Genomic DNA, 10,664 nt, shown 5'->3' on the forward strand with positions numbered 1-10,664 from the left:
TGTACAAAAACGAAAATTTTTTAAAACAGTTTAAAAACGGGAAATTTGGTAACAGTAAATAAAATTTTAAAAAATAAAATTTGGTTTTTTTAAATTTAATTTATAGCTAAAAAACGAAAATTTTTTTCTCTAATAACATTTTAAAGACATATCCGATACTACAAAAAATACATGCAAAGCTAGGATTCGAAATGTATGGCTATTTAAAGATAAAAAACAGGTAAAAACCCATCATTTTTTATATTAAAATGTCAACAACAACAAAATTTCTGGATAATTTTCAAGTCCAACGTTTTTTTGCACTAAAAAGTAAAAAAAAACCCCGTTTTTAACCCAAAATTAAGGGACAGAATTGAACTTAATAAAAAAAAAACAAAAACAACACCACAATTTTTTTTGTTCGTCCATTTTTATTATTGATTTTAAAGCTGCGAAACAACATTAGGTATTTCGTCTCGTCATTGAACAATTTAATCCTGGAAGAAAAAAGGGAAAAAAACTAAATTTAAAAAAAGTTTTTAAAAAACATGGTATGTTTTAATTTTTATAAAAAAAACTGAGTAAAATGTTTTTTATAATTCGATCATTTGGGGTCAAAGAAATTGTAATTTGAGTTTCGCTTAAGCCGGTGGGTAAGGGGGGTGAGATGTGTTGCCCTTCCATTACCTTTCATAAAAGATTTAATCAAACCAAAACTCATCTTTTTCTTTGTTTGCATTTTATGGGTTCCCAAAGGGTTTTCCCTATAGACATTATATCCAAAAAAAGACCTTACGCTTTTTTCCCCTTTCCTTGCAATCAAGCTTTCTTCAATAAACGAGTTTATTTTATTTTTCACTTCCACTGCTGGGGTTCACCCAAAAAGAGGGGTTTAAAGGGAAAAAATACCTCTTGAAATGGAACAACACAAAAAACCGCCCCGACAGGGACCCTTGAAACCCCGACAATGGTTTCCCCTTTAACATGACGCCCGTTTTCCCTTTAAAAAAAAAAGATTTCGAATATTAAGATTTTTCATTGAAACAGATTTTATGAGCAACCATTTCGAAATAGGCCCGGGGTTTTTTTTAAGTCCCTTTTCTGCCCAAAAAAAAAAAGGGTTTCAGTAAATTACCCAGGTGGCAGGGTTTCCCCCCGCCCGATTTAGTAATTTTTCCCCGGGTTTTTTTATTTTACAAATTTTACCGTCAACAAAAAACAATTTACCAAATTTGGGTTAACCCAAACCCCGCTAAATTTCCAAAAAGAACTTTTTCCCCTCTTTTAATTTGGGGAGTACCATTAAAAATGTTTTTAAAAAGGGGTTTTTCCCTTTTTAAAGACTGAATGAATGGCGGAAAATGCAGAAACCCTTTTCAGAAATGCCCCGGGTAGCAACGATCAAGAATTTTAAAACTACTCGCATAAGAAAAATAAATCCTGTCCAACATGATAAGGGTTAACCGCCTAGGAACCTATTGGGAGAGCGCCCGCGTTTAGCGCGGACCGGGGGTCGGGGGGTTCCATTCCCTGGGGCGCGTCCCCCCCAAAGACTTGAACAATGTTTTTCTAGAGGGAGGGATTCCCCCGCTTTGGGGGCTCAGCATTTCGAGGGGATACCAAGGAAATAGTCCAAAACCCCCTTGTCAGTAAAATCAGACGGGGGGGAAAAAAGGTCCCGTTTTTGCGCCGTGATATTCCCCTTATGCGGGACTATAAAACGGGCATTATGCTCAAAGCTTTCCCAAATAGACACCTCTTTTATATAAGAAAAATGTAGAAAAAGACGCTAAACACGAACATTTCTTGCCGTTTTAAAAACCTCACCCCCCCCTTCATAGCGAAAATACACTCTGGGATAAAATTTAAACTTTTAAAGGTTAGCCCCACAAATTTTAGAAAAAAAAAACCAAACATCACCAAATCTTTGAAAGAAAGGGTTGTTTTGGGACAAAAATTAAAAACATATAAAAAACATAAAAACATTATATTTCTCCAAAAAATAAAAAAAACAATTTACTGATAAAAAAATTTTAAACCGGGAAAAGGACTTTCATAAAGAGTCCGGGGATTTCAAACCTTAAAAACTCACAAATTTCAAAAACTGTTTTATATCTTCCCTTTTGTTTCTTTTTGTGCTGCTTTCCAAAATAACTATGTGAAACTTTGTATTCCGCAACTTTTTATTTTTTTTTTTCTATACAAATTTAAATTCTTTTTAAAAAAAAGGGAAAACCCTTTTGGGGAGTATTTTTAAATTTCAAGCCGTACGACACGCAAGGGAGAGCATGTTTTTGGACAATATATTTTTTATTAAGGAAATTTTTTTTTTACTGAAAATTTCTTTGTTTTGATGATATACCCTTAACCCCTAGTCAAAATCCTACCCGCAAAAAACTTAGCACACAATAGAAACTACATAAAAAGTGGTTTTTTGTGGGAAAATCGAAGGAATCTGTTGGGAAAAAATTTACCTAAAAATTCACGGCCCGAAAAAACTAAATGTGGTTCCTTTTTAATTTTTTGAAAAATCTAAAAAAAAATTTCCCAAGACCCAAAAAAATTTTCTGTTTGGAAAAATGCAATGAAACCAGGAAATTTTTTTAAACTTTTTTCTCCACCCAAAAATTTAGGCGGGATTTAAATTTTTCCCCATTGAGTGTACGCACAAAATTAAAAAGCGGGGACCCCCCTTTTTAAACCCTTTTTAAAACCCTTTTTCCCGAAAATAGTACCCCCCATACGTGTGTTCAATTTAATGGGGGGGATTTAATTTTGGGGCCAAAAGAGCCGGTGAAATTTTCCCAAAAGGCATAAAAAGGGGTTTTGCTTTACCGCGGTCCCTGCGGCGTGCAAGGGCTCCAAGCCATTGGGTTTTTCCCCTTGTAACCCCCTTCAAACTTTTAACGCTTTAAAAAAAATTAAAATTTTTGATTTTTTATTTAAATTTATTTAAATTTTTTTCCCCTTTGGGAGCTGGGGAAAAGCATTTAAAATAATGTTTTCATTTTAAAAAAATTAAAGTAAAAATTGGGCATTTGCCATGAAAAAGGGGGTTCCCTTTTCCCCCAATTTTAAATTTTGGGTTTTTGTTTTTTAAAATTTTTAAAAAAAATAATTTTATTTGTGTCGGATAAAGACAGGCTATTTAAATCCCCCCGCCTTTTTTTACCGCCATTTCAATTATATGATTAAATCCAAAAACAATTTTAACTGTTTTTTTTTCTCTAAAAAAACTGATGATTTTGCGTCTTCCTCCCGGCTGCTTTCACACCCGATTATAAAACGGTCCTTTATAAAATAAATCGCCCGGGGTGCGTAAAAACCCCTAACTGCACATTTTCCTTTTTAAAAAAACATAAAGCGGACGGGAATGGTAAAATTTTTAGAATAAAATTTTTTAAAGTAGTTTTGGGAAAAATTCCCAAAACTTTACAGCGCAAAATTACTCCGCCAAAGAACCGGGCAAAATTTTTCGTTTTAAAGCAGAAAACTTTGATTAAAAAACCTTTTTCGCTTAAAATAAAAACAAATTTTTTTAAAAAAAGGATTTAAAAGCGACGTCACCATTGAAAAGACCCTCACGAATACGCAAAAACCCGATACGGAATTTGAACTCAATAAATTACTTTTCGAATTCCATTTTCCTTAAAGGACCCTTTAAAAAAGGGTATGTAAAAATTCTAGTTTAACAAAAAAAAAAGTTTGCGTTTTAACAAGCAATGACATATCGACCATTTACCTTAAATTAAAGTTAGGATACAGCATTGAATACATTTAATTTTATTTAAAATTTCAAACAAGGAAACCAATATTTCTCCCCGATTTCCTTGGGGCCAAAAAACGGGCCCAAAAACACCGAGAATATTTTAACTATTTTTAAAAATGAACACGTAAAAATTTAAAACCCTTTTAACATTCGGACATTTAAAAATTGCCCGATTTAAAAAAACACCTTTTTTGTGACCCACCACAGCTGCCCGGGACAACCCTTTTCAATTTTCAAAAGACAAATTTTTTTGCCTGGCACCAGCTAACAAACACCTGCAAAACAACCCACTTTTTCCAAAAGCGTTTATTTGGAGCACAACATTTTTTTTTTTGCTAAATTTAAATGCTTTTTTGGGAAGGGGATTTACCCAAAAACATCTTCTTTAGTAACCCCGCAGAATTTTTAAAAAAGGAATAGACGTCTCAAAAACTATTTCGTAACTTTTTCCCCTGAAAAATTTTAGTTTTAAAAGGAAAATTACCCCCTGACTTTAATTTTCGAAAAAGACCGGGCCCACTCTACACCACTTTTTGAGGAGCCGTGGGGGTTTTATCACAAAATTTTTCCAAACCCAGAAAAAAAAAGTTTTAACATTCTTTTAATAAATAAACCAAAGGGGCACAGTTATTTACTACGAAAAACCCCCGGGCCCCAAGCCCTTTTCTTTAAAACTTTTTAAATTTACAGAGGTTTTTTTAAACCCTAACTGTATAATCACCAAAAAACAAATAATCAAAAATGTATTTGGATTTCTAACTATCAAAGCCCCTGTTTTCCTTGGGGCCAATTTTTTTGGGAAAGGATTCCTTTTTTATACACAAATAACTTAAAAAAACCTTCCCCTCAGTTCGGGACTATCAGTACCCTTTTATTTGGGATGCATTTAAAAACCCATATACTCTACTTTGTAAAAATAAACCCCAAAACCAAATTTAACACACGCCCAACCCCAAGTATACAAGGGTTTTTTAAAAAAGATAACGAAACTTGAAAGGCACCGACCTCTTGCAACCGTTGGGTGTAAAGCTACTTTTTCAATAATATAAAAATGTTAAAAATAAAATTTTAGGGCTACCGACCTCCCTTTCAAACCCTCTGTATAGCTAGCTTTTTGGGTTTCGAGATAGCTCTTGAAAAGAAAACAGAAAAGGAAAGCCAAACTTAAAAAAATGTTTTAAACAACCTAGTCGTTTTCTTTTGGTGCGTCTTAAAAGTCGGACAAGTTGTAAAAAAGGCCTTGACAACTTCCGCCTCCGAAACTCCCCAAATCACAAAAACAAAAAGGGCCCCCCCCCACCTGAGGGTTCCAAAAGAACAGTGTGCTTTCCGAAAATGAAATTTTGATAAGTAGACTGCGTGTTTTTTTTTTGCAAATTCAACGAGTTTAAACCCCCCTCCCTAATTTTCCCGATTTCGGTTTCACCCGCTTTTTCTCTCAGTGTTTTTTTTCTGGGCACCCGAAACGGGGAAATGATTGTCCCTTTTGAAACTCCCCCTTACTTCAAAAACACTTCCCCTCATCGATTTTGGGTTCGAGCCTCACTCGGGCGTTTTAAAAATTTTTCATGTGAGGAAACCCAAACCAGCTGGGTACGGAAGGAAGGAGGTTCTACCCAGGGGCCCGCTCGTACGTAAATTTTTTTCGGTGCGGCCTTAAACCCCAAAAAAATAAATATAGAAAAAAATGAAAATACAAAGAAATTCTTTTTTTTGGCGGAGTCCCCCTTCCCCCCTGCATGGTATTTCAGTCAGCCTTTTCTATCCCCAGCCCCCGCCGGCAAGGGGCCATAAACAAAGAGAAAAAATACGGGGTTAAAACCGTTTCAAAAAAGTAAAAAAGTAAAATGGGAAAACTCCAGCTGCAACGCAAAAAGCCAGTCCCATTAACCTCATAAATTTTTTTTTATTTCCCCCCCATGCATGGGGGGCCTTGTATTGGGCTTCTATGCAGTATGCCTTTTATTGGGCTGCCAAAAAGGCTCTTGTGTCCACCCCAAAAGCATGCGTATAGTATTGTCCGCCGAAAGCAGTGAACAATTTTTCGGGGGGCTAAACCGCTTTTTTACCGTAAACTTTACACAAACCCCCTGGGTGCCCCTGCTTTGCGGAAAACCCGGGAATTTTTTTGGGGGGGTTTTTTTTTCGGATCAAGTTAGGCAATGAAGTAAATTCAAGGTTTTTTTCCTTGAAATTTTTTAAACAACTTTAAGAGCAAATTTAAAATAATTTTTTCCCTTTATTTTTTTTCTTTAAAAGTTTTAATTCCAAAATTAAAACAACAACAGTTTTGACTTTTTATACTCCGAAAAAAATTCTGGGGACAGCAAAATTAAATTTTAAATAATTCCATCATTGCTGCGGGGGTGTTTGTCTTTTTTTTTTTTTATTTACCAAATCATTCAAAAAGTGGGGAACGGCAAATTTTCCCCCTCTCACTCAAAATACACAAAAGTTTTTTTACACGCGACTGTCCCCTTTTTTCGGTGTAAATTAAAAAACAATTCTTTTCAACTTTTTAAAAAGGCCCCGGCAATCTAAGGGTCTTTAACAAATTTTTTTTTATTTATCTTTTTCTTTTTTGTATAGAAATTTTATTTTTTTTTTTTAAAAACAATTTTGTACAAAGTCATACATACTCTCTTTTAAAAAGGGGTTCCCCGGAAAAGGGGGCTAATTTCCCTTTTTGGGTCTTTTTTCCGTTTTTTTTTTTTTTCAATTAAAAAATAACTAAAGAAAATATTGGGTTTTAAAAATTATTAAAAGCATTAAAAAGGGAAAATTATACTCCCAAATAAATTTTTACGAGGGGGTAATATATTTTAAAAACCCCAAAATCGAAAAAAATAAAACACTTTGAAAATTTTTAAAAGAAAGTTACAATAAGCTTTTTCCTAAAAAGGGGAAAAATCACAAGCGACAACCATAGAAGGGTTTCCCTTAGTAATCAAACCTTTAAAAAATACCAAATTTAAAGTTTTTTTTAGAATTTTTAAAAAAAACCCATTTTGGGGGCCCAAAAGGTTTCACAATTTTTTCCCCTTTTAATTTTAAAAGGATTACTTGTTTAGAAAATTTTTTAAAAATAAATCTTTATACGGATGAAATTCGTGACGGGCCCTTAAATTACACATTTTGGGGGCAAAATTACGGTAGCTAAAGAATTAAAAAAACTATTTTTTTTTTCGGTTTGGGCATGCATTTACAATTTTTTGGTATTTTAAAATTTTTTTTTTTTTTTTTGACCGGTCCCAACTCATGTTCCCCAAAGCAAAACAAATAAAAACCCAAAAAATTCCCTGCCATTTTATGGCCAAAAAACAAAAATTTTTTTTTTAAAAGAATTTTTGACCCAAAATTTTTATGAAAAAAAAAATACGAAAAATTTTAATTTCCAAAAAACGTGCCAAAAGCCGATCGTACTTTAACTCACCTGAACCAAATTTTTAAATGAACTAAAGTATTGAATGACACTTTCCCAAAAAGCCCCTTAGGGTCCACCCAAAATTTTTTAAAATTACCTTTTTTAAGTTTTTCCAAACCCGGGTTTTTCTTGAAATAAAAGGGTTTTAAAACCGTTAAGTTAAAAACAGAAATTTAAATCTAGGGCTACAAATTTAAAACTAAGGAAAAAAGCGGTCCCCCAAACCCAAAAATTTCACACCGAAGACACCTGGTGTGGGCATTGGCCTCAACCGGCTTTGGCCCCGGGACCGGGGTTTTTATTTTTTTTAAAACAATAGGGGTTCCCAAAAAGGGTTTTTTTGGGGCCAAAAAGGGGAAGGCCCTTTAAAAAAAGGATATTAAAAACAGTGAAGGTTTGTTTTTAATGGTACCCTTTTAAAATAAGTTTTTCCCAAAACCCGAAAAAACCCCCTTGGGGGATTTTTTTTTGAAATACCACATTGGGGAAGGACACTTAAAAAAAAATAAACTTTCCTCAAAAACTAGGCAACAAATTAGATTTTTTACATTAACCACTAAAAACCACGTTTGGGTTTAAAACTGGGGTTTCCCGAACCAAATTTTGGGCTACCATAGGGTCATTTCTTTTTCAAAGAATTAAATAGTTGCGAAAAGGGAAAGTCATTATTTTGTTTTTTTCGGCATTTTTTTCTAGAGATTCAGCTATAACCCTTTTGAGTCAAAAATACATCTACTGTTTTTTTTTTTTTGTAAATTTCAAAAAAAAGTTCCCCCCCCCAATAGAAAAAAAAAAAAAAATCCCTTAAACAAACATATACTTAAAAGGGTGTTTACGGAAATAAATATAAAAGCCCTCGAAATAAACCCCCAACCCTAATTTTTTTACAGCGAAAGGGGTATTAGGCCAAAAAAAATTTTTTTATTTTTTTTCCCGGGAACTTGCTCAAAAAAAATTTAGGATAGGAAGGGGCGAATTTTTTTTTTTTTTTTTTTTGGATTTTTTTTTATTAAAAGGGGACATTTTTTTGAAATTATTTTTGTGTCAAAAATTAATTCAAAAAAGGTGATTTTTCCCCTTTTGAGCATTCCCGGAAGGGTTTATTTCTAACAACAAATTATCATTTTAAAAGCCAAAAAGAAGTTAAAATTGGGGGGGGGGGGAAATTTTTTTTTTAAAAATTTAAAAAATTATTCCCCCAAGGGCAAAAAACATTTAGGGGCGGATAAAAAAAAAAAATTTAAAGGGGACGGGGGTAACCCGGGAAAAAAACAATTTTTTTAAAGCCTTAACGGATAAAAAAAAAGACTTTCTAGACGAATCTTTGCAGCGTAGTTTGGAGTATTAATATTTTTTGTTTTTTTCAATCTTTTTCCCCCTTTTTATTTATTGTTTTTTGTGTATTTTTAAAACGAAATTGTTTTTTTCATCCAGTTGGCGTTCATCGGGCTTTCCCCCCACTGTGTCAACAACCTCCAAACCGGTGTTTTCACCGGAAGGGACTTTTTTAAAAAGATTCCCTTTTAAATTTTCCCCCTTCATTACAGGGGGGGGGACGTTTTTTTTGAGTTGCCCGGTTTTTTGGGGAGAAAAATGTAAGCCCGGGGGTTTAAAAAAAAGGCGTCCCTTTTTTTTTCTTTTTGATATAAAAGAGGGACACATTTTGCAGTGGAAGTGTGTTAAATTTTTTACGGGGAATTTTCAAACCGGGAAAAACCGCCCAGGGGGTGGCCATAAAATTAAAAAACTTCCCCTCGCCTTTTTTTCTGACTTGTTTTTTCTTTGTTTTTTAGAAATGTTATTGAAGGGATTGTGACAGCTTTTAATTGTGACGGAAAAAAAAAAAATAACCGGCATGAAAAAGTGATTTTGCTGGGAGCAAAACAGCACTTTTAAAAGGGGGGTTTTTTATTTGAAAGAAAACATAAATAAACACTGTAATTGTTTTAAGTTGGAGTTTTTTAAAATGGGCATTAACCATTTGAAAAAACCTTTAAAAAATAAACACACTTCCCCCTGCAAAATGTTCCTCTGGAAAATTTAAAAGTTAAAAAAAAAATGACCCATTTTGAACTATCATTTCTTCCCGGTTTTTTCGTTTAATTTTGCTTTTTCCCCGGCTGTTTAAAAACGCAAAGGGAAACAAATTGGGCACCGTTACTTTTTTGATGAGGAATCTTGGGAAAATTTTAGGCAAAAATCAAAGCGAGTTTTTTGATGGGCGGCCGAGGGAAAAATTAATAAGAAAAAACCCCTTGTTTTGGTTTTTAAGCATTTGGGATAATTTGGCCATATTTTTTCCCCGTGAACAACAAAACATTAACAAGGTTTAAAATATAATTTTTGAAACCACATTGTAAGTGTCCCGCTTTCCAAAAAACATGGGTTTTAAAATAAAAATGTACTTTAAAAAAGAAATAAAAATTTTGGGGACACTTAAACGTTCGGTTTTTTTTTATATAACATAAAAATTTTAAATGAAAATGTTTACCGTTTAATATTAAAAAATAAATAAAATTTTTAGAAAAAAGTTTATTTTTTTCACAATAAACTCACAAACAGAAAATTGGGGAAAAATCGATTCTGTTTAAACTTCCTTTTTTAATTTAGATCAACGCAAAACCTTTTTTACTCCCTTCGACCTCAAACTAAATACGATCACTAACGGATAAATTTTTTTGAAACGTTATGGTTCGGGTATTCTCCGCTTATCTTTTCACGGGGGGTTCCGTTTATAAAAAAAAACAAGGATTAAAATTTGAGATCTCCTGGGAAAAAAAGTATTTGGGGAAAGGGGGATTTAATTTTTCCCCCCAATTTAAAGTACTGGTAAAACAACAACAGCAAAAAATTTGTCACAACTTGGTTTTAATTCTGTTTTCAACCAATTAAAAAAACGGGAAAGGAAAAAAAATTAAACCCTACTTAAATTTTTTCTTTTTTTTTGCATAGTCAAAGATTAAAAAAATTGTTTTATAAATTCTTTGGGAAAGAAAAATCAAAAAAAGAACAAAACTATATTTAACTTTTTTATATTTTAACATTAAAAAAAACTGGGACTTTAAAAAAAAATATAAAAAACCCCAAAAATCATGTAAAAATTTGGCACATAAATTACATGTTTCAAAAGAAACAAATATTATCCAAAAAAAAGAAAGCAGGAAAAAAAAAAAATTTTTTTTAAAAATGCTTTACAAAAATTGACAATTTCCAAATTTTTAGGTTTTTTAAAAATAGATGTGAAATCGTTTTTAATTTTTAATTTAATCATTTTAACTTTTTAAAAAAAATTAAATTTTTCTATGTAATGAAAATTTGAAAAAAAATAAAACCCCCACAAATGAAGAAAAATTAACAAAAAAAAACAAAAATGCAAAAAAAACTTGACATTTTAAAAGGTTTTCTTTTTAGACACCAGAAACCTGTTAATTGGGAAATTTTGACCCCATTTGCCCCGAGCCCGTCATTGTGCATAAAAAATGTGCAATTATG

This window comes from Mercenaria mercenaria, chromosome 17, assembly GCF_021730395.1.
Source record: "Mercenaria mercenaria strain notata chromosome 17, MADL_Memer_1, whole genome shotgun sequence".
NCBI lineage: Eukaryota > Metazoa > Mollusca > Bivalvia > Venerida > Veneridae > Mercenaria > Mercenaria mercenaria.